The sequence below is a fragment of the Lissotriton vulgaris genome, chromosome 7 (genome assembly GCF_964263255.1).
Source record: "Lissotriton vulgaris chromosome 7, aLisVul1.2, whole genome shotgun sequence".
In the NCBI taxonomy this organism is placed as follows: Eukaryota; Metazoa; Chordata; class Amphibia; order Caudata; family Salamandridae; genus Lissotriton; species Lissotriton vulgaris.
In genome coordinates, this window is record NC_141695.1 from 873,916,042 (window position 1) to 873,941,708 (window position 25,667).

Below are 25,667 nucleotides of genomic sequence, written 5' to 3' on the forward strand. Positions count from 1 at the left end.
CCGCCACTTGGTTTTCGGTGATTGACTTGAAGAATGCTTTCTTCAGCATCCCGATTGCCGAGGAGAGCAGAGACATTTTCGGCTTCAGTTTAGGAGGGCGAAGCTTCCGCTTCAAACGCGCTCCTCAAGGCTACTATGAAAGTCCATCCATACACAGTCAAGCTTTAAAAATACAGCTTGACACGCTTGTTTTACCTGATGGCGCTACGCTTATCCAGTACGTAGACGATTTGTTAGTCGTTGCAGATACTGAGGAGATTTGTAAAGAAGCCACCTTGTTGTTATTGCGTCGTTTGTCTAAATTACATCACCAAGTGTCTCTATCGAAATTACAATATTGTCGACAAGAAGTGACCTACTTAGGTCACCTCTTATCGAAGGAGGGAAGGAAACTGACCCCAGAGAGAATTCAGGCAATTGCAGAATTGAGTGTACCAAAGACACAGAGAGAAGCGCGTGCTTTCTTGGGCATTACATCATATTGTAGGCAATTGATACCGAATTTTTCCCTGTTGGCCAAACCTTTGGTGGCATTAACGTGTACGGATACACCGAATCCCGTTCCGTGGTCTGAAGAGTGTCAGAAAAGCTTTGCCGAATTGCGTGATGCGTTGTGTTCGGCTCCTGTGTTGGGTACCCCCGACTACAGTAAGCCCTTTACACTATATGTCCATGAGAAAGAAGGATGTGCATTATCAGTGTTGATACAGTCTTTTGGTGACAAACAACGTCCATACGCGTATTTCTCGTCGACGTTAGACCCGGTAGCGAGGGCGTTGTCGAGTTGTTTAAGGGGCACAGCCGCAGCAGCTGTTTCTATTCGACAGTCTGCTGGTTTGGTGATGGACAATACCCTAATTGTAATGGTTCCACATGCAGTGGATACCTTATTGAATAGAACCAAGACACAGCACTTAACTAGTGCTCGATTGTCAGGTTATGAGTTAACCTTGTTAGCGAGCCATGTCCATATTAAAAGATGCAACACATTAAACCCAGCCACGTTGTTGCTGATTCCAGTTGAGACAGAGAATGCTGAAAAGCAGCACAACTGTTTCTTTAGGACAGAAGAAGAAACGAAAGGGAGAGTAAACTTGAGCGACACTCCTCTTACTGAATGTGATGGTACTTTGTGGGTTGATGGTTCGTGCTTTAAGCTTCCGAATGGTGATACGACTGCGGCATATGCTGTCACGACTTTGCATACGATTGTCGAAGCTGCACAAATCCCACATAACTCAGCGCAAGCTACAGAGTTGATTGCATGTACGAGAGCGTGCGTGTTGGCAAAAGGCAAACGAGTGAATGTGTACACTGAAAGTCAGTATGCTTTTGGTGTGGCTCATAGTTTTGGACATTTGTGGCGTGAACGTGGTTTCCTGACTTCGCATGGTGCTAAGAACCAGCATGGTCAGTTGGTGAATGAGCTCCTTGAGTCACTGACCTTGTAGTGTAGTTCCTATTTTCCCAATAGGCCCTGCACATTGGAATAACATAAACAGTAGTATGGACGTAGAAGTGCGGATCTTCGAGGTCTCCACTGACTATGCTAAACTTAATTGGGTTTGTTACCAACTAGCTCAGAGGTCACTGGAAACTTTCTTGACTGAATAGGAAGTGATCAGCTTCCTTGGTACAGACAAGAAGGGATTCAGTTTTCCAACAACCGCATAAACATGACAACTTTGCTCCTTAGAATAAGAGTCAATCTCTAGAGTCGTGTGAAACAATAGACAGTTATTTTACTCAGTCAGTTTTGTGCAGATTACTTTCACCAATATGCAGAGAATAGAGAGACGGGCGTTTTCAATAAAAAGGTATTATTTATTGAACAGTCTTTCTTCTCGTACAAGAGTAATGAATTGCCACAATTGCAAGACTAGTTATTATAAAAAGTGAGTACAGTAAAATGAGTATTGCGAAATAATACTGTAAAAGCATTGATATGGTTTCTTAGCCATACAATGGTTTAAAATGAATAAAACATATATACATACATGTATACATTAGGCTAACGAACTCAACTGTTGCTTCTAACTACGCCTACCCCAGTGTACCTGACCTAAGCCTAATACTTGGGAGGGGAGTAAGTAAGTAGCTTTAGTTAAGTTGGTTTTGCCAAGGTTTGCTTCAGGAATTCTCTCTAAGGGTTTTAGTCAACACCATACCTCTGGAATAGAATGTTGGAGGTCTGGTATCTCCTTCCAGGGACTCGATATCCCAGTCACTCGCAAGAGTAGGCTGGAAACGCCGGAGCTGGATTTCTCGGCAGGAGAAAAGACAGCGTCTCTCTCAGCCAGTCGAGGAAGAGGAGGAGGGGCAGTGTCCGCGGGCAGCTTGCATCTGCTTAGCTCTGAAGGGGACAGCCATTCAGCTCCTGTGTTCACCACACCATCGTTCGCTCGTTAGCAGCGATAGCAGTAGCGATAGTAGCAGCCGTGTTAGGGTCAGCTGCATCAGCGATGGTATTATCAGCATTTGCTTAAGGCAACATTGGTAATATTTATACCTGAAAGGTGCCTGGTTTGACGTAAGTTTTTGGACATAAGAGGTCAATAAAGATGTCACTAGGAAGTGATCGTCTCTCAGTGCTCCTTAGAGTTCTATTACTAATCAAAACATAGCAAGCGGGGCATTCCCAGGTTGCTGAGTTTTTATCTTTTTGAAGAACTTGGAGTGTAATCTAGGAATCTTAGATAGTGACTTCTGCTGTGTCATTTGCACTAATGAGCTGCAAAGGAAGTTGCAGAGGAAGCGATTCTGAAATGTGGCTCTGTTCGTGTGAGGCCAGAGACGAGTTTCTGAATATTGCATTTGATCGGTTATGCCAATATAGGGGTACAAAGGGATTATAGCCGTATAGGGGCATAAGGTCACAGTATCGATCAGGGTCCTAGATTAGAACGCGACACCCACTCCACGAATTTATGTCCATCAATTTACTAAAACTATTACAAAAGATGCATGTGTAACATTACCCACCCCAAAATACATATATGCATTTGAAATGGCGTATCTGAAATACGTGGCAATTTTGGTACTGTACGTCTATAAGCATAGAAATCATTCAAAATTATAGCATATGTAATCAATGAACGATTTTGCGAAAAAATTACACATGAAATATCTCTGAATACAGAAAAGAAGGGCGAGATAATTTCATCACATATAAATGCATTTGTTATAAAATATGCTAGAGGCTGATGTAAAGTTATTATGTCTCTAGATTTACCTAAAAATAGAAGTAGAAGCTTCTGTTCTTTATGAATAGTTCTACTTTAAGCAAAGAATTTCGTGCCAGAAAGGTAAATATTTTTTAAAAGTGTTCAATTCAAAAAAATTCTTGTTGAACGGGGGAATAGAGTTCCAACGCTTTTCAGCAGTTTTTGTTGATCAAAACTGAAGGCCGAATTCAGAGTTCATGGGAACGCTGTGTGTCGGAATGCTTTTCTAAAGTTATTGTTTCCGTTCGGGTGAGAACATCATATCAGACAGGCTCTCAAAGAATTGGTCTACAAAATCAGGTGACAGTTCGACCAAGTTCGATAGTGCTGTAACTTGGCAGGTGTGAGAATGATTGCTGTCATCAAAGTCTGGACCAGCAATGCTCACAGAAGGTCGTACCTGGGTGATGTTGCTTTTATTTCTCGCTCCACTGTCACCACCTAGTCGTAGCACAGGAATATCTCCACGAATCGCGTCATCAGGATTGGTAGCCGCTGGGGACAACACAATGCGTGAGCCGTTATCGGACTTAGCAAAGTATTGATATCCATTGATACTGCTGATGGAAGTGCAAGACAGATGTCCAACACGCACTCATCTCCGCATAGCATACATCGAAGCACAGGTAAGATGCAGGATTGCCATATCGGTCTGAATGAAAGGAGCCAGGTCATGTTTAGATCTCTCAGCCTGGCCAAACCATGGACTCTAGTTATTCTGTCCCGGCAGCGGATTGCTAGGATTGTTTCTTCCATCCTCGTAGGAGTGATGTCTGAGCTTTGGCTTGCCATATCGAAGCGGGAGGGTCAAAAATAAAATGCCTGCTACAAGTCCTAAAAATAGGGGTATGCCGCCAAAGACTGAATGGACAAAATTAGGAATGATTCCCAGAATTGCTTGAAATGGTGTTAGCAGTCCCGTAAAAATGGTCTTAAATATGCCTGGGATGCCTATGGCACTAGACATGTTAAGAATTTGGCTAAGCATTTCTATGAAATGCACGGGGCAATTTGTTGATAAAAGGTCATGAATCTCTGATGTTGTCCTTGCAACTTGGAGTTCATACGTCTCTTTTGATGACGTGATGGGCACTGTTGTCTGTAAAAGCACAGAATTCATTCTGCTTAAAGTATCAATTCGTATAGAAGAGAAATTCAGACGAGGCCAGATGGGAGTCTCAGTGTCTCCAGGGCCGCTCGGGAACAATGCTTGCATACAGCATTTGACCATGGATGTTACGCTTACAAGATAATCTTTTCCTGGCAAAAGGCCACAACATCTGTGATCCATTATTAGAATGTAACTCCCATTTGCGAGTTGCATAAAGAAAGGCTCTATCTGCGTTGCAGGTGTGACATGTTGGTGGCATGAAAGGTTGTTTGAGTTACCTTCACAGGCTCCATGTAAATTAATACCCTGGCACAAAAGTATACCGCTTAGTGAACGTTTACAATTTTCACCACTAAGAAATACATTTTTGTTGCTGTCACTATAGCATGTGTGTGTGTATGGTAATTTCCATGTTGACTTAATGTATCCTTTACCTAATTGTTCATACTGACCAGTAGGTATGTATTCAAGGCATTTTTTAAATCGGAAAGTTGTTATCGGAATTGTGATAATCCCGTGTATTATCCATTCAATGACAGGACTTTCTGACATTGTCAAAGGTAATCTCTCACGTTTTTCGATGCTCAGGATTGTATAGTCTGCTCCTTTCTGTACCAAGCTGATTTGTTTATCAGTAAGGTTAAAGATGGAAAACAATGACGTTGTGTTGATTAAACGCCAAGGCACATAGTCTGAACGAAGATTTTGCAGCGTCCAGCCTAATTGTACAATAGAACGTAACTGCGACTGGCCATGCTGTAACATTAGCAAGTTTTTGTCTATTATATCTATGGCAGATGATACAATATTGTCCAACGAATATATTCTGGAGGACAGAGTCATTAACCCATTGTCCACTACAGAAAGTGATTTTTCCAAATTAATAAGATCAATTTCTCATATTTTTTCAGCTGTTTCAATTTGTGTGACTTTCCAAGCCTTGTTGTATGCAGCATAGATACTGGTCGCTATGAAAAACTTTTGACGCTGTTTGCGTGGTCCCATAATAAAATCGCGCAAATCAGCACCCTCTTTAAGTAAAGACAAGTGTTGCTTAATTTCAGCCAGTGTGGATGTTTCTAGCCATTCAAGGCACAGCTTCCCTACACTGTACGTTGTTACTATCCCTGGATGTTGTCTCTGGGAGTATCTAGGGTCTTGTCTGGACATAGTTAACCCCTGTGTTTTGTTCAGGAATCTATCTTGACAGTTGTTTGTGTCAGTAGGCCAGATTAACCACTTTTTCCAATCAGGATGTGTTCCGTTTAAATGTAAAATTTTAGATACGTCTATCTCAATATCTATTGTTGCATTATCAGGTATTGGCTTAGGAATAGACGGTTTGTTAAGGTCTTTGATCTTAACTAGGCCAAGACAGGTTGTTTGTTGAATTGTTTCATTTAAAAACATTATTTGTTCTGGGATCATGCAGGCTCGAAATAGTGCTTCTAGGCCTTGTACCTGCCACTCTTTTGTACCCCGGATGGTTTTTGTTTCAATGTTATTTTTCCAATAATCAAAACCAAATGTCATCATTTTTTCATAAAATGCTTCTGAATATATCAATTTAGTATTTGTCAGCATTGTTTTCAATCCTGTTTTATCTAACAGTTTGTAATAAAACGTTTCTGCATCACTGGTGTTAAACCCTGAGAAGTACTGAAATTTCTCATAGAATGTTTTAGAACTGCTTTTAGGTGGTGTAGCACAATGTTCCCATTGGTTATACTTATCACCTTCAATGCTATGGGAATTCCCCTGCTGCGCTGACTTTGGCCCATTTCCATTAGTTCATGACGAGCTCAGCTCGTCATGAGTGTAGCAGCAGGCTACTGCATGACGAGCTGGGCTCGTCATGAGCGTGGAAGGAGTTAAAAACATTTCTAGGCTGTGCAGATTTATGCAAGTAATGATCACCATAGTGTGTGAAGCAGAACATCTGTTCATAACTAGACAAACCTTGTAAATAATCATGATCTGTGAATCTAGCTGACATTACCAAATCAGACATCATATTATTAATACTTTCAAAGTCCCAATCATCAGAGAATGTACTAGGTTTGACAAAGTCACTTAAGGAAACCTTGAATTGATGAGGATACTTCAGGATCTCGACCGGACCATAGATTTCATAGTCAGTTTTCTCCCATACTACCCCACCGGGTATTGGAATGGCTGTGACATTTACTGTTGACAGTTCTCTTTTCTTCACGTGGGATGATCTGTGTGGTTTGAGGACTAAGTTGATGTTCTGACTTGTTGTGTCCATTGTACTATATTTTCCCTCAATAAATTTTCCCAAACAAAGTACCATGATGAGCCAAAGCAGGAGGAAAAATATACCTAGACCGAACCAGAACTCTAACCATGGAGAAATAATGTAAATTTCCTTGAGTTGATGAAAGAGTTCTGTTGCTTTTTCTTTAAAAGTCTTTTTTGTTTCTGGCATCACTTCGGGGTTGCTTTGATCCTCAGAAAAGTTATCGAAGTTGATGAAGTAGCCAGAGGCAGTTCTGTCAATTGCTGGGATTGTTCTTTCAATTTGTCTTTCAGTAGCACATTCTGATGCCACATCATTGTAGACTGGTGTTTCTTGATGAACTGTTTCAATCTGTGTCTCAAGAGGCACGAGTTCCATGGCATTATTGCATAGTTCCTCTCTGTGCACTGCAGGCTGATCGAATGTGATTAGTCTTTCAGTTTGAACCTCTTGGATTGTTGCAAGTTTTGGTATTCTGTTGTTTCTCGGGAGTCCACTGGGCCTACTGTTGATTATAGGCCACATGCTTGTGGCTTTACCAGGTTGATTGATACAACTCTGTTCTCCTTTTTACCAGCAAGGGGCGGTAGTACTACTGATCTTGTTCCGTTGATAGCTAAGACAAGTACTGCTTTTCTGTAAGAAGGCCCAAATTCCTTCTTCACCGCTATTTTGTCTCTGACTAGATCCCCAATCTTTGGAATCAAGACAGGCCTTGCTGGGGCTGGTGGTGCCTCGTCAGTGGTAGCTGGCTGTTGCTTTAACTTTATGTTGCTTAAGGATTTTCTTGTTTCATTCAAGTCCTGTTTAACAGCCAAACGATCTTTGATGTCAAAGTCTGTTTCCTTATCTTGTACCACTGATACCTGACTATCTAAGTCCTGAATTCGCATTCTAGTTCCGAACAATAGTTTGTATGGGCTGAAACCTTTTAGAGAATTTCTTGGCAAGTTATTTAGGCTTAACTGGACACTTATTAAATGTTTGACCCACCCAGCACCTGAACCTAATACCTTCGCTGTTATAGATTGCTTTATGTCCCGGTTTTTTCTTTCTACCACACTGTTCCCTTCGCGGTGTGGACAGTTCTTTACATATATTTGATGTTGTACGCTCATTCCTGGCCACCAGTATACTGATTGTAATTCAGTCAGAGATTCCTTGATCTTTTTGTGCCTAGTACCCAATCCCATGTGTGCGTCTGCTATTAAAAATATTCTCCTGTTCATGTTTGGAATGACCCTATCCCCCACTCCAGGGATTCGAGCAAAAAGAAAGGAGTTTGCATCAATTACGTACGCATAATTGAGTGGAAAGATCACGGGTAGTGCTGCACAGTCGCCTTTTACGGACGTTTTGACTGCCAGCATGGTTTCCCCGTCTATGTATTTTTCTGAACGCTTTTTTGTGGCTACGGAAGCCGGTTTAGTTGCTTCCGCTGTGGCTGTATTAGCCAATGAATTCCCTGCAACGTGAACGCCATCACGTTGATGACTCAGAGTGTGTATCACGTGAGTCTTTTGTAGTTCTTTCTGTAAAAGAACTACCTGTTTCCAAAGCATTTTATGCTTGATTGTGGCACCTGTGTCATTTTTGAAATCATTTTGAATCCAGCACTGCAACTTATTATTGTAAGAGTTGACGCAAAAATGCGAATCGCACACGATTTGTGTCGGGAATTCACGTTTTGCATTTTCAAGCGCCATCTTTAAAGATCTAATTTCAGCTCTCTGAGTCTAACAGTTTCTTACTGATTCAGTTTTTGTTATTTTCGGTCTCAATTTACCGCACAGCCAGCGACCTTTAACAATCACGCAGGCTGCATCGTAGGATTTGTTCTCTACGTTGAAATGCTGTACGAATCTGTCTGTATAGATTATACAGGAGTATTGTTGGAGAGGCAGAATTTCGATTGGCAGAGGATATTCTTCTTCATAAGTCAAATCATTCAGTTTTTCGAATTGCGGGGCGAAATAGTATTTCACATCTTCCGCTCCAAGAGAATTTACACACTGTATCCATTTCGGATCCAGTGACACTGTAGGCAGGTTTACTGGGCTGAATAGCGCCTCAAAGGCGGATTCCGCTGTGAGGACATTAATCCTTTTGCCGTGTGCTAGTTCCCTTTCATTAGCTAGTGCAGTTTGTACTGCTTTCACAGTATTTTCTGTGAGACTGAATGTTTTTTCCCGCTTGTGTGTACAAGTGAGATTTGTAAGCTATTGGTACCTTTTCTCCCTCATTAGAGGTCAGGTACGTGAATCCGCATTTTCCTGGGATTACTCGGATTACAAGATTTCGTGTGTTGTCACGTGTATATAATTTTGTTTTTGCTAACATGTCTGTTTGCAGTGATCTCAAAATTTCTGTGTGTTTTTGAGTCCAAGTGATTGGTTTAAAATCAGGTTTAATTAGTTCATAGAGAGGTTTAAACCTCTCCGCATAATTTAGAATGTAGGTTCTTCCGAAATTCAGAAAACCTAGAATCGATTGTAAGTTCTTCAGCGTTTTTGGTGCTTGGAGCACAGCGCACTTCTCTAAGAAGTTGTCCGCTAGGCTTTTTCCTTCACTTGATAATTCTTATCCTAAAAATAATACTGTCAGATGGGCAATTCGGGACTTTTTAAAGTTGAATTTGTAACCCTCTGCTGCGAACCCAAGTATTATGGTGTTCACTCTTTTCAAGTGAGTCTCCAAGTCGTCGTCTGTTAGATAGATGTCATCGACATAAGATAATGCCTCATCATCATACATTTGTAGTAATTCTGTTACTCTGGCTGAAAATAGTCCTGGGCTGTTCTTGAATCCCTGTGGGAGCCTACAGAAATTTTTCTGAGACCCCATTACTGAGAAAGCGGTCAAGTATCTGCTTTCTGGTGCAATATTTTGACAAAAGAAACCATTTGATATGCCTTATGTTGTGTTATATTTTTTACGAACTATGTTATTCATTAGTGCAGCACTATGCGAATTCTGTACTGCAAATGTTTTGCAACATGCGTTAAGGTGTCTGTAATCCAAAACTAAACAATATGAATCGTCCGGTTTGGTGACAGGAAACAAAGGATTGTTCATTTGAGAGGTGCATGTTTCAATCACCCCCTGGTATTCAAGTTGATCTAAAATCTCCCTGACTTGTTTTTTAGCTTCTTGCTTAATGGGATACTGCCTTTGTGCAGTCGGTTGACTTTTTAACTGGATTTTGTGAGGAGGGGGGTCCTCATCCCATCCTACATGATTTTTATATAATGCTGGTGCCTGGGCTACTGCCCATTTCCTCGCATATATATATTTAGTGTGAATCGGAATGTGATTCGAGAAGGCAGGCATAATCATTTCTTCGCCACGAGGGCACTCCCTGACAAACTCTGGGGGCCAATCTTCTTCAGCTAACAGAATTTCATAGCCTTTTGAGAGTTTATCCCAAAACAGACCCCTTATTTTCCTAGTCTTATCACCCTCTATACGCAGTGATATTTCGTATATCTTATGGGGCTCGCTAACTCTGGTGTCGGAAGTTTCTACTTGAATGTATTCATTTGTGTCCACTGTCTCCAGATGACTCATCAGGATCTTGCAAGCTATGGCGATTTCTGCTGCACTGTCTAGCATTGTCTGTGCCCACTCCCCGTGTTTCAACTGTGTCCTCAGTATTCTCGGCATGTTCGATTACTCTAATACTGGCTACCTTCTTTCTTGGAAATTGAGATTTTTTACTTTGAGCAGGTTCCTTGTCTTTGGACTTGGTGTGCTCTCCTGGGTCTGACCGTCCTCTTCTTTCCGATTTCTGCGAAAAAGATAGAGAGGGACGTGTATCAATACTTTGATATCTATCAGGCTTCTTCAAATTATCCCTATTTCTAAGGTTATATCTTTTCTCAGAGGGCTCCCTCTGGGTAGACTGGTGTTCTCGAGTCGGAGTTCTTTCCCTCCGTCGAGGAGACCTTCCTCTGGGCAGGAACATTTTTCCTTGGGAGTGGATTGTTTATTTCCATCCCAGCTCTTTTTAGGAGTGTTTGAATTATTTTTAATAAATCATTTTTCAGGATTTTCGAGCAGTTGGGGCTTTACTGGTTTTCCACCCAAGCTGTCTCTACCTAGTTCTTCATAACATTTTTCTATAATTCTGGAAAGCTCAATTGGTTTATCTGTTATATCTGTTTCCTTCAACTTCTGGCGGATCACCACAGATGCTGCTTCTCCCTTTATATTGGCTAGTAATATAGCCGAGACCTGCTTGAAGTCTTTCAGTAATTTCATACCAATAGTTAAAGCAGGTTCTGGACCGTATTCATTCTGAATCTGTTTTAGCACATCTGGTATTACCGCCATTGACAGAACACCATGTGTTTTTGTGTAAATGGAAGCAAAAACTATACCCCAAGTGTCACAGTCCTCCACGTGTGGTGCGACCCCCGTTGGGAGGCAGATGGTCAGAATTCTATGTTTCTCAATAGGGGTAGTATTCGGAAATACTGCCTCTATTTGAGTAATTTTCTGCGCTAACCAGAAAGGAATTTGTTCCCGTTTTATGGGTGTTTAACCAAGACATGATTGTATGTTCTGTGGTGTAACTTTATTTGTGTTCCCCTGATGAGGGGTCAGCTGTGGAACATTAACAGCTGTTTGGACTGTAGCAGTCCGCATTACTGTTATATTCTCCCTATTCTCATCGTGCAGGTTTTTCTACCCTTTAACTCGAATAAACCATCTGACTGAATTGACTTCACAACGTTGCCTCGTCTTTTGTTTACAACAATTACATATTAGACTAATTGTCTATGTATTTTAATTAATGTTTTTAGCTGTACTAACAGCTCTTCTTTTGACATTTTTGCAATGTCCGATGTGGTGTGTAGCTGGCTAGAACCGGCCACGTTGCTCCTGGTCTACCTAGTGCACCGAGCCTGGTAATATGATCATTGTGTTTTAGGACGCCTTTAAACCAGAGCAGATGCTCTTGGAATTTTAATGGGATTTCAATCTCCTTGAAAGGAGCGTACTCTTCCGGTGGATCCCCTATTTTGTAATAGTGGAACTCGTGTGTTGCGGTGTTTGGTGCTGGAAATTTTATCCATGAATAGAATACCTCTGTCTGCCGCTATTCGTGTGCCTCAATCACGAAGACGACTGTGCCACCTTGTGTGGTCAGTCCATTTTCTATAAGTTTTGACGTTATAGATTTTCTTATGTTGACCGGGATGATTATTGCACCCGGTTCATTAGGTGCACAATATTTTGGAACACTGTATCCTTCAACGTTGAATAAACCAGAGCTTTACATAGGAATATCTTCCTACTAAGTTCGGGCAGATTTTAACCTTTCACCCACTCCAGACATCTATTGGAGTATTTACGGTAGAAAGGGGTCTGTGTGAAAATTGCACGACTGAGTTTTATCGCCTTACCAAAACTTTGGGCGCCATGTAGTGTAGTTCCTATTTTCCCTCATAGGCCCTGCGCATTGGAATAACATAAACAGCAGTATAGACGTTGAAGTGCGGTCTTCCAGGTCTCTACTGACTATGCTAAACTTAATTGGGTTTCTTACCAACTAGCTCAGAGGTCACTGGAAACTTTCTTGACTGAATAGGAAGTGATCAGCTTCCCTGGTACAGACAAGAAGGGATTCAGTTGTCCAACAAACGCATAAACATGACAACTTTGCTCCTTAGAATAAGAGTCAATCTCTAGAGTCGTGTGAAATAATAGACAGGTATTTTACTCAGTCAGTTGTGCAGATTACTTTCACCAAGATGCAGAGAATAGAGAGACGGGCGTTTTCAATAAAAAGGTATTATTTATTGAACAGTCTTTCTTCTCATGCAAGAGAAATGAATTGCCACAATTGCAAGACTAGTTATTATATAAAGTGCGTACAGTAAAATGAGGATTGCGAAATAATACTGTAAAAGCAATGATATGGTTTCTTAGCCATACAATGGTTAAAATGAATATAATATATACATTCATATATACATTCAGCTAACGTACTCAACTGGTGCTTCTAACTACGCCTACCCCAGTGTACCTGACCTAAGCCTAATACTTGGGAGGTAGTAAGTAAGTAGCAGTTTTAGTTAAGTTGGTTTTGCCAAGGTTTGCTTCAAGAATTCTCAATCAATCAATCAAAGCATTTATATATATATAGCGCACTACTCACCCAGAGGGTCTCAAGGCACTAGGGGAGGGGGGTCCGCTACTGCTCGAACAGCCAGGTCTTGAGTTGCTTCCTGAAGGCGAGGTGGTCCTGGGTCAGGCGGAGGTGGGTCGGGAGGGAGTTCCATGTCTTGGCGGCGAGGTAGGAGAAGGACCGTCCCCCTGTGGTGGCTCTTCGGATGCGGGGGACGGCGGCGAGGGCGTGGCCGGTTGATTGAAGCTGGCGTTTGGGAGCGTAGAAGTTGAGACGGCTGTTGAGGTATCCTGGGCCTTGGTTGTGTAGGGCTTTGTGTGCCTGGGTGAGGAGTCGGAAGGTGATTCTCTTGTTGACCGGGAGCCAGTGCAGGTCTCTCAGGTGTCCGGAGATGTGGCTGCGACGGGGGATGTCCAGGATGAGTCGTGCTGAGGCGTTCTGGATCCGCTGGAGTCTCTTCTGGAGTTTGGCGGTGGTTCCGGCGTAGAGGGAGTTGCCGTAGTCCAGACGGCTGGTGACGAGGGCCTGGGTGACCGTCTTCCTGGTCTCGGTGGGGATCCACCGGAAGATCTTACGTAGCATGCGCAGGATGTTGAAGCAAGACGAGGAGACGGCGTTGACTTGTCTGGTCATGGAGAGGGAGGACTCCAGTATGAAGCCCAGGTTGCGTGCATGGTCTGTTGGTTTGGGTGCGCTGCCTAGGGCGGGGGGCCACCAGGAGTCGTCCCAGGCGGAGGGTGAGGATCCCAGGATGAGGACTTCCGTCTTGTCCGAGTTCAGTTTCAGGCGGCTGTTCTTCATCCATTCGGCTACCTCTTTCATCCCTTCGTGAAGGTTGGCTCTGGCGGTAGAGGGGTCACCACCGCCAGAGCCAACCTTCACCAGAGGTATGGTGTTGACTAAACCCTTAGAGAGGGTTTAGTCAACCTATGGTGTTGACTAAACTCTCTCTAAGGGTTTAGTCAAGACCATACCTCTGAAATAGAATGTTGGAGGTTTTGTATCTCCTTCCAGGACTCGATATCCCAATCACTCGCAAGAGTAGGCTAGAAACGCCGGAGCTGGATTTTCTCGGCAAGAGAAAAGACAGCGTCTCTCTCAGTGCGTCAAGGAGGAGGAGGGGTAGCGTCCGTGGGCAGCTTGCATCTGCTGGGCTCTTTAAGGGAAAGCTGTTCTGCTCCTGTGTTCACCACACCATCGCTATAATCGATGTCGTTGAGGCAGCGTTTGCTTAAGGCAACGTTGGTAATATTTATACCTGAAAGGTGCCTTGTTTGACGTACGTTTTTGGACATAAGACGTCAATAAACATGTCACTAGGAAGTGATCGTCTCTCAGTGCTCATTAGAATTCTATTACTAATCAAAACATAGCAAGCGGGGCTTTCCCAGGTTGCTGAGTTTTATCTTGTTGAAGAACTCTGAGTGTAATCTAGGAATCTTAGATAGTGGCTTCTGCTGTGTCATTTGCTCTAATGAGCTGCAGAGGAAGAGATTCTGAAATGTGGCTCGGATCGTGTTAGGCCAGAGACGAGTTTCTGAAATATCGCTCTTGATCGTTTATGCCATTATAGGGGTATAAATGGATTATAGCCGTATAGGGGCATAAGGTCACAGTATTGATCGCGGTCCTAGATTAGAACACGACACCCACTCCACGAATTTATGTCCATCAAATTACTAAAAACGATAGCAATAAGATGCATGTGCAACATTACCCACCCCAAAATACATATCTGCATTTGAAATGGCGTATTTGAAATACATGGAAATATTGGTACTGTACGTCTTTAAGCATAGAAATCATTCAAAATTATAGCATATGTAATCAGTGAACGATTTTGCGAAAAAATTACACATGAAATATCTCTTTATACAGAAAAGAAGGGCGAGATAATTTCATCACATAGAAATGCATTTGCTGTAACATGTGCTTGAGGCTGATGTAAAGTTTTTATGTCTCTAGATTTACCTAAAAATAGAAGTTCTGTTCTTTATGAATAGTTCTACTTTAAGCAAAGAATTTTGTGCCAGAAAAAAAGGTAAATATTTTGAAAAAATGTTCAATTAAAAAAAAAAAACTTTTTCTTGGTGAACGGGGGAATAGAGTTTCAACGCTTTTCTGTAGTTTTTGTTGATCAAAACTGAAGGCCGAATTCAGAGTTCATGGGAACGCTGTGTGTCGAAATGCTTTTCAAAAATTATTGTTTCTGTTCGGGGGAGAACATCATATCAGACAGGCTCTCAAAGAATTGGTCTACAAAATCAGGTGACAGTTCGACCAAGTTCGATAGTGCTGTAACTTGGCAGGTGTGAGAATGATTGCTATCATCAAAGTCTGGATCAGCAATACTCACAGAGGGTCGTACCTGGGTGATGTTGCTTTTATTTCTTGCTCCACTGTCACCACCTAGTCGTAGCACAGGAGTCTCAATGAATGCCGTCATCAGGATTGGTAGCCGCTGGGGACAACACAATGCGTGAGCCGTTATAGGACTTAGCAAAGTATCGATATCCATTGGTACTGCTGATGGAAGTGCAAGACAGATGTCCAACACGCACTCATCTCCGCATAGCATACATCGAAGCACAGGTAAAATGCAGGTCTGCCATATGGGTCTGAATGAAAGAAACGAGGTCATGTTCAGATCTCTCAGCCTGGCCAATCCAAGGACTCTAGTTATTTTGTCCCGGTAACGAATTGCTAGGATCGTTTCTTCCATCCTTGTCGGAGTCATGTCTGAGTTTTGGCTTGCCATATTGGAGCAGGAGGGTAAAAAATAAAATACCTGCTACAAGTCCCAAAATCAGGGGTATGCCGCCAAAGACTGATTAGACAAAATTGGGAATGATTCCCAGAATTGCTGTGAATGGTGTGAACAGTCCTGAAAAAATGGTCTTAAATATGCCTGGGATGCCTATGGCACTCGACATGTTAAGAATTTGGCTAAGCATTTCTGTGAAATGCACGGGGCAATTTGTTGATAAAAGGTCATGAATCTCTGATGTTGTCCTTGCAACTTGGAGATCATACGTCTCTTTTGATGACGTGATGGGCACTGTTGTCTGCAAAATAACAGACTTCATTCTGCTTAAAGTATCAATTCGTATAGGAGAGACATTCAAATGAGGCCAAATGGGAGTCTCGGAGTCTCCAGGGCCGTTTGGAAACAATGCTTGCATACAGCATTTGACCATGGAAGTTACGCTTACGAGATGTGCTTTCCCTGGCAAAAGGCCACAACAGCTGTGATCCGTTATTAGAATGTAACTCCCGTTCGAGAGCTGCTTAAAGAAAGGCTCTATCTGCGTTGCAGGTGTGACATGTTGGTGGCATGAGAGGTTGTTTGAATTTCCTTCACAGGCCCCGTGTAAATTAATACCCTGGCACAAAAGTATACCGCTTAGTGAATGTTTGCAGTTTTCACCACTAAGAAATACATTTTTGTTGCTGTCACTATAGCATGTGTGTGTGTATGGTAATTTCCATGCTGACTTAATGTACCCTTTACCCAAACGTTCATACTGGCCAGTCGGTATGTATTCAAGGCAATTTTTAAATCGGAAAGTTGTTATCGGAATAGTGATAATCCTGTGTATTATCCATTCAATGACATGACTTTCTGACATTGTCAAAGGTAATTTCTCAAGTTTTTCAATGCTCAGGATTGTATAGTCTGCTCCTTTCTGTGCCAAGCTGATTTGTTTATCAGTAAGGTTAAAGGTGGAAAACAATGACGTTGTGTTGATTAAATGCCATGGAACGTAGCCTGAACGAAGATTTTGCAGCGTCCAGCCTAACTGCACAATAGAACGCAATTGTGACTGGCCATGCTGTTACATTAGCAAGTCTTTATCTATTATATCTATGGCAGATGATACAATACTGTCCAGTGAATATATTCTGGAGGACGGAGTCATTACCCCATTGTCCACAACAGAAAGTGATTTTTCCAAATTAATACGATCAATTTCTCGTATTTTTTCAGCTGTTTCAATTTGTGTTACTTTCCAAGCCTCGTTGTAAGCCGCATATATACTGGTCGCTATGAAACGTTTTTGATGCTGTTTGCGAGGTCCCAGAATGAAATCGCGCAAATCAGCACCATCTTTAAGTAAAGATAAGTGTTGCTTAATTTCTGCCAGTGTGGATGATTCTAGCCATTCAAGGCACAGCTTCCCTACACTGTATGTTGTTACTATCCCTGGATGTTGTCTCTGGGAGTATCTAGGGTCTGGTCTGGTCATTGTTAACCCCTGTGTTTTGTTCAGGAATCTATCTTGACAGTTGTTTGTGTCAGTAGGCCAGATTAACCACTTTTTCCAATCAGGACGTGTTCTGTTTAGATGTAAAATTTTAGATACGTCTATTTCAATATCTGTTGTTGCATTATCAGGTATTGGCTTTGGAATAGACGGTTTATTAAGGTATTTAATCTTAGCTAGGCCAAGACAGGTTGTTTGTTGAATTGTGTCATTTGAGAACATTATTTGTTCTGGGATCATGCAGGCTCGAAATAATGCTTCTAGGCCTTGTACCTGCCAATCTTTTGTACCCCAGATGGTTTTTGTTTCAATGTTATTTCTCCAATAATCAAAACCAAATGCCATCATTTTTTCATAAAATGCTTCTGAATATATCAATTTAGTATTAGTCAGCATTGATTTCAACCCTGTTTTATCTAACAGCTTATAATAAAACGTTTCTGCATCACTTGTGTTAAACCCTGAGAAGTACTGAAATTTCTCATAGAATGTTTTAGAACTGCTTTTAGGTGGAGTAGCACAATGTTCCCATTGGTTATATTTAAAAACATTTCTAGGTTGTGCAGCTTTATGTAAGTAATGATCTCCGTAATGTGAGAAGCAGTACATCTGTTCATAACTAGACGAACCTTGTAAATAATCATGTTCTATAAATCTTGCTGACAACACTAAATAAGACATCATATTATTAATACTTTCAAAATCCCAATCATCAGAAAATGTACTTGGTTTTACAAAGTCACTTAAGGAAACCTTGAACTGGTGAGGATATTTCAGGATTTCGACCGGAACATATATTTCATAGTCAGTTTTGTCCCATGCTACCCCCCCCCCCCCGGGTATTGGAATTGCTGTGACATTTACTGTTGACAGTTCTCTTTTCTTCACGTGGGATGATCTGTGTGGTTTTAGGACTAAGTTGATGTTTTGACTTGCTGTGTCCATTGAACTGTAATACATTTTCCTAAAATTAAAACTAAAATTAGGCATAATAGGAGTATAAATACCCCTGAAATAATCCAATGGTCAATCAATGGTGCATCCAGATATACTTCTTTGATTTGATGAAATAGTTCTGTTGCTTTTTCTTTAAAAGTCTTTGTTTCTGGCATCACTTCGGGGTCGGTTTGATCTTCAGAAAAGTTGTCGAAATTGATGAAGTAGCCAGAGGCAGTTCTGTCAATTGTTGGAATTGTTCTTTCAATTTGTCTTTCGGTAGCACATTCTGATGCCACGTCATTGTAGACTGGTGTTTCATGACGAACTGTTTCAATCTGTGTTCCAAGTGGCACGAGTTCCATGGCATTATTGCATAGTCCCTCTCTGTGCACTGCAGGCTTATCGAATGTGATTAGTCTTTCAGTGTGAACCTCTTGGATTGTTGCAAGTTTATTTCTCGGGAGTCCACTGGGCCTACTGTTGATTATAGGCCACATGCTTGTGGTTTTACCAGGTCGATTGGTACAACTCTGTTCTCCTTTTTACCAGCAAGGGGTGGTAGTACTACTGATCTTGTTCCGTTGATTTCTAAGACAGGTACTGCTTTTCTTTAAGAAGGCCCAAATTCCTTCTTCACCGCTATTTTTTCTCTGACTAGATCCCCAATCTTTGGAATCCAGACAGGCCTTGCTGGGGCTGGTGGTGCCTCGTCATTGGTAGCTGGCTGTTGCTTTAACTTTATGGTGCTTAAGGATTTTCTTGTTTCATTCAAGTCCTGTAAAACAGCCAAACGGTCTTTGATGTCAAAGTTTTTATTCTTATCTTCTACCACTGATACCTGACTATCTAAGTCCTGAATGTACATTCAACTTCCGAACAATAGTTCGTATGGGCTGAAACCTTTTAGAGAATTTCTTGGCAAATTGTTAAGAATGAGCTGGACACTTATTAAATGTTTGACCCACCCATCACCAGAACCTAATCCCTTCGCAGTTATAGATTGCTTTATGTCCCGTTTTTTTCTTTCCACTACACTGTTCCCTTCGGGGTGTGATGGAAAAGAGTATCGCAAGCCAACGCCCATGCTGGCCATGGCCTCCTTATAAGCTTGAGAGCTGAAAGCAGGACCCTAGTCAGAATGGAACATGGCAATTGCGTATGTGCCGATAAAGACTCACAAATCTTTTATAACCGTTTTGGCGTCAGCCGAGCGCTGGGGCCACATTTTTTAAGTGAGTTTAGTCATAAATAACATATATTGGGACGCATTTCTCTTTTTTGATTATGCGTATAGAACGCCTTATGCTTTCTATTAGGGTTCCTGACACTACGCTGGCCGGTTCTCCACTGCGATCTCTGTTGCAGTCTTCACAATTTTTTGCTAAATCATGAATATCTATGCTCATTCCCGGCCACCAGTACTCTGACTGTAATTCTTTCAGAGAGTCCCTGATTGTTTGGTGTCTCAGACCCAACCACATATGCGCTTCCTGTGTAAGGAAACCTCTCCGGTTCGTGTTTGGAATTACCCTATCCCCCACTCCAGGGGTTCGAGCTAAAGGAACGGAGTTTGCATCAATTACGTATGCATAATTGAGTGGATAGTTCACGGGTAGTGCTGCACAGTCGCCTTTTACGGACGTTTTTACTGCCAGCATGGTTTCCCCGTCTATGTATTTTTCTGAACGCTTTTTTGTGGCTACGGAAGCCGGTTTAGTTGCTTCCGCTGTGGCTGTATTAGCCAATGCATTCCCTGCAACGTGAACGCCATCACGTTGATGACTCAGAGTGTGTATCATGTGAGTCTTTTGTAGTTCTTTCTGTAAAAGAACTACCTGTTTCCAAAGCATTTTATGCTTGATTGTGGCACCTGTGTCATCTTTGAAATCATTTTGAATCCAGCTCTGCAACTTATTATTGTAAGAGTTGACGCAAAAATGCGAATCGCACACGATTAGTGTCGGGAATTCACGTTCTGCATTTTCAAGAGCCATCTTTAAAGATCTGATTTCAGCTCTCTGAGTCGAACAGTTTCTTACTGATTCAGTTTTTGTTATTTTCGGTCTCAATTCACCGCACAGCCAGCGACCTTATACAATTGCGCAGGCTGCATCTTAGGATTTGTTCTCTACGTTGAAATGCTGTACAAATCTGTCTGTATAGATTATACAAGAGTATTGTTGGAGAGGCAGAATTTCGATTGGCAGAGGATATTCTTCTTCATAAGTCAAATCATTCAGTTTTTCGAATTGCGGTGCGAAATAGTATTTCACATCTTCCGCTCCAAGAGAATTTACACACTGTATCCATTTCGGATCCAGTAACACTGTAGGCAGGTTTACTGGGCTGAATAGCGCCTCAAAGGCGGATTCCGCTGTGAGGACATTAATCGTTTTGCCGTGTGCTAGTTCCCTTTCATTAGCTAGTGCAGTTTGTACTGCTTTCACAGTATTTTCTGTGAGACTGAATGTTTTTTCCCGCTTGTGTGTACAAGTGAGATTTGTAAGCTATTGGTACCTTTTCTCCCTCATTAGAGGTCAGGTACGTGAATCCGCATTTTCCTGGGATTAGTCGGATTACAAGATTTCGTGTGTTGTCACGTGTATATAATTTTGTTTTTGCTAACATGTCTGTTTGCAGTGATCTCAAAATTTCTGTGTGTTTTTGAGTCCAAGTGATTGGTTTAAAATCAGGTTTAATTAGTTCATAGAGAGGTTTAACCCTCTCCGCATAATTTAGAATGTATGTTCTTCCGAAATTCAGAAAACCTAGAATCGATTGTAAGTTCTTCAGCGTTTTTGGTGCTTGGAGCACAGCGCACTTCTCTAAGAAGTTGTCCGCTAGGCTTTTTCCTTCACTTGATAATTCTTATCCTAAAAATAATACTGTCAGATGGGCAATTCGGGACTTTTTAAAGTTGAATTTGTAACCCTCTGCTGCGAACCCAAGTATTATGGTGTTCACTCTTTTCAAGTGAGTCTCCAAGTCGTCGTCTGTTAGATAGATGTCATCGACATAAGATAATGCCTCATCATCATACATTTGTAGTAATTCTGTTACTCTGGCTGAAAATAGTCCTGGGCTGTTCTTGAATCCCTGTGGGAGCCTACAGAAATTTTTCTGAGACCCCATTACTGAGAAAGCGGTCAAGTATCTGCTTTCTGGTGCAATATTTTGACAAAAGAAACCATTTGATATGTCTAATGTTGTGTTATATTTTTTACGAACTATGTTATTCATTAGTGCAGCACTATGCGAATTCTGTACTGCAAATATTTTGCAACATGCGTTAAGGTGTCTGTAATCCAAAACTAAACAATATGAATCGTCCGGTTTGGAGACAGGAAACAAAGGATTGTTCATTTGAGAGGTGCATGTTTCAATCACCCCCTGGTATTCAAGTTGATCTAAAATCTCCCTGACTTGTTTTTTAGCTTCTTGCTTAATGGGATACTGCCTTTGTGCAGTCGGTTGACTTTTTAACTGGATTTTGTGAGGAGGGAAGTCCTCATCCCATCCTACATGATTTTAATATAATGCTGGTGCCTGGGCTACTGCCCATTTCCTCGCATATATATATTTAGTGTGAATCGGAATGTGATTCGAGAAGGCAGGCATAATCATTTCTTCGCCACGAGGGCACTCCCTGGCAAACTCTGGGGGCCAATCTTTTTCAGCTAACAGAATTTCATAGCCTTTTGAGAGTTTATCCCAAAACAGACCCCTTATTTTCCTAGTCTTATCACCCTCTATACGCAGTGTTATTTCGTATATCTTATGGGGCTCGCTAACTCTGGTGTCGGCAGTTTCTACTTGAATGTATTCATTCGTGTCCACTGTCTCCAGATGACTCATCAGGATCTTGCGAGCTATGGTGATTTCTGCTGCACTGTCTAGCATTGTCTGTGCCCACTCCCCGTTTTTCAACTGTGTCCTCAGTATTCTCAGCATGTTCGATTACTCTAATACTGGCTACCTTCTTTCTTGGAAATTGAGATTTTTTACTTTGAGCAGGTTCCTTGTCTTTGGACTCGGTGTGCTCTCCTGGGTCTGACCGTCCTCTTCTTTCCGATTTCTACGAAAAAGATCGAGAGGGACGTGTATCAATACTTTGATATCCATCAGGCTTCTTCAAATTATCCCTATTTCTAAGGTTATATCTTTTCTCAGAGGGCTCCCTCTGGGGAGACTGGTGTTCTCGAGTCGGAGTTCTTTCCCTCCGTCGAGGAGACCTTCCTCTGGGCAGGAACATTTTTCCTTGGGAGTGGATTGTTTATTTCCATCCCAGCTCTTTTTAGGAGAGTTTGAATTATTTTTAATAAATCATTTTTCAGGATTTTCGAGCAGTTGGGGCTTTACTGGTTTTCCACCCAAGCTGTCTCTATCTAGTTCTTCATAACATTTTTCTTTAATTCTGGAAAGCTCAATTGGCTGATCTGTTATATCTGTTTCCTTCAACTTCTGGCGGATCACCACAGATGCTGCTTCTCCCTTTATATTGGCTAGTAATATAGCCGAGACCTGCTTGAAGTCTTTCAGTAATTTCATACCAAGAGTTAAAGCAGGTTCTGGACCGTATTCATTCTGAATCTGTTTTAGCACATCTGGTATTACCGCCATTGACAGAACACCATGTGTTTTTGTGTAAATGGAAGCAAAAACTATACCCCAAGTATCACAGTCCTCCACGTGTGGTGCGACCCCCATTGGAAGGCAGATGGTCAGAATTCTATGTTTCTCAATAGGGGTAGTATTCGGAAATACTGCCTCTATTTGAGTAATTTTCTGCGCTAACAAGAAAGGAATTTGTTCCCGTTTTATGGGTGTTTTACCAAGACATGATTGTATGTTCTGTGGTGTAATTTTATTTGTGTTCCCCTGATGAGGGGTCAGCTGTGGAACATTAACAGCTGTTTGGACTGTAGCAGTCCGCATTACATATTGGACTAATTGTCTATGTATTTTAATTAATGTTTTTAGCTGTACTAACAGCTCTTCTTTTGACATTTTTGCAATGTCCGGATGTGGTGTGTAGCTGGCTAGAACCGGCCACGTTGCTCCTGGTCTACCTAGTGGACCGAGCCTGGTAATATGATCATTGTGTTTTAGGGCGCCTTTAAACCAGAGCAGATGCTCTTGGAATTTTAATGGGATTTCAATCTCCTTGAAAGGAGCGTACTCTTCCGGTGGATCCCCTATTTTGTAATAGTGGAACTCGTGTGTTGCGATGTTTGCCGCTGGAAATTTTATCCATGAATAGAATACCTCTGTCTGCCGATATTCGTGTGCCTCAATCACGAAGACGACTGTGCCACCTTGTGTGGTCAGTCCATTTTCTATAAGTTTTGACGTTATAGATTTTCTTATGTTGACCGGGATGATTATCGCACCCGGTTCATTAGTACCGTCGGGACCCTGCTCAGTCGCATTTACTGCGGCTGCAGCTGTTCCATTCTCTAAGTCTGACATTTTATTGTCAGAAAGGTTTTTGCAGAGCAGGTGTCCAAGGAGACAAAGATTAGGTGCACAATATTTTGGAACACTGAATCCTTCAACGTTGAATAAACCAGAGCTTTACATAGGAATCTCTTCCTACTAAGTTCGGGCGGATTTTAACCTTTCACCCACTCCAGACGTCTATTGGAGTATTTACTGTAGAAAGGGGTCGGTGTGAAAAATGCACGACTGAGTTACTCTAACGTCTTGCGTTAGTTTTATCGCCTTACCAAACGTTGGGCGCAATATAGTGTAGTTCCTATTTTCCCTGTAGGCCCTGCGCATTGGAATAACATAAACAGCAGTATAGACGTAGAAGTGCGGTCTTCCAGGTCTCTACTGACTATGCTAAACTTAATTGGGTTTGTTACCAACTAGCTCAGAGGTCACTGGAAACTTTCTTGACTGAATAGGAAGTGATCAGCTTCCTTGGTACAGACAAGAAGGGATTCAGTTTTCCAACAACCGCATAAACATGACAACTTTGCTCCTTAGAATAAGAGTCAATCTCTAGAGTCGTGTGAAACAATAGACAGTTATTTTACTCAGTCAGTTTTGTGCAGATTACTTTCACCAATATGCAGAGAATAGAGAGACGGGCGTTTTAAAAAAAAAGGTATTATTTATTGAACAGTCTTTCTTCTCGTACAAGAGAAATGAATTGCCACAATTGCAAGACTAGTTATTATATTATTATTATTATTATTATTATAATTACATTTGATTAAGCGCGCAGCTACCCGGAGGTTTCCCTGCGTTCAGTAAAATGAGTATTGCGAAATAATACTGTAAAAGCATTGATATGGTTTCTTAGCCATACAATGGTTTAAAATGAATAAAACATATATACATTCATATATACATTAGGCTAACGTACTCAACTGGTGCTTCTAACTACGCCTACCCCAGTGTACCTGACCTAAGCCTAATACTTGGGAGGGGAGTAAGTAAGTAGCTTTAGTTAAGTTGGTTTTGCCAAGGTTTGCTTCAAGAATTCTCTCTAAGGGTTTTAGTCAACACCATACCTCTGGAATAGAATGTTGGAGGTCTGGTATCTCCTTCCAGGGACTCAATATCCCAGTCACTCGCAAGAGTAGGCTGGAAATGCCGGAGCTGGATTTCTCGGCAGGAGAAAAGACAGCGTCTCTCTCAGCGCGTCGAGGAAGAGGAGGAGGGGCAGTGTTCACAGGCAGCTTGCATCTGCTGGGCTCTGAAGGGGACAGCCGTTCAGCTCCTGTGTTCACCACACCATCGTTCGGTCGTTAGCAGCGATAGCAGTAGCGATAGTAGCAGCCGTGTTAGGGTCAGCTGCATCAGCGATGGTATCATCAGCATTTGCTTAAGGCAACGTTGGTAATATTTATACCTGAAAGGTGCCTGGTTTGACGTAAGTTTTTGGATATAAGACGTCAATAAAGATGTCACTAGGAAGTGATCGTCTCTCAGTGCTCATTAGAGTTCTATTACTAATCAAAACATAGCAAGCGGGGCTTTCCCAGGTTGCTGAGTTTTTATCTTGTTGAAGAACTCGGAGTGTAATCTAGGAATCTGAGATAGTGACTTCTGCTGTGTCATTTGCACTAATGAGCTGCAAAGGAAGTTGCAGAGGAAGCGATTCTGAAATGTGGCTCTGTTCGTGTGAGGCCAGAGACGAGTTTCTGAATATTGCATTTGATCAGTTATGCCAATATAGGGGTACAAAGGGATTATAGCTGTATAGGGGCATAAGGTCACAGTATCGATCAGGGTCCTAGATTAGAACGCGACAACCTTGCCGTTAGAAGTTGTGATTGTGAAGTGCAGTGCACACAAAAAAGGTCACGGATGATGTCGGTCGTGGTAATGCATTTGCCGACGAAGTCGCGAAAGAAACTGCAAGAAATGTGATGAGTCGAATGTATGTTGCAGGTCCATCAAGATGGATTGGTGATGTTGGAATGTTTGAAGACATGATAGAAAGCGTAAAATCGATTCAAGCTGAAGTTTCAGAGAAAGAGTTGAATGAATGGAAAGAAAGTAAAGGTAGGCTGGATGCGAATGGTTGTTGGGTCGAATTGTCAGAACATCAGCGATGGTTGTTACCCGATGCGTATGTGCTTGCAGTAGTGACAATGGCCCATGGTATGGCTCATATCAGGATGAAAGGGATTTGCAAGTTGTTAGCTCCGGTATGGCAAAATGCTGGCATACCCAAGTGTGCAGAGAATGTGGTCAAGAATTGCATGGTGTGTTTGAAAAA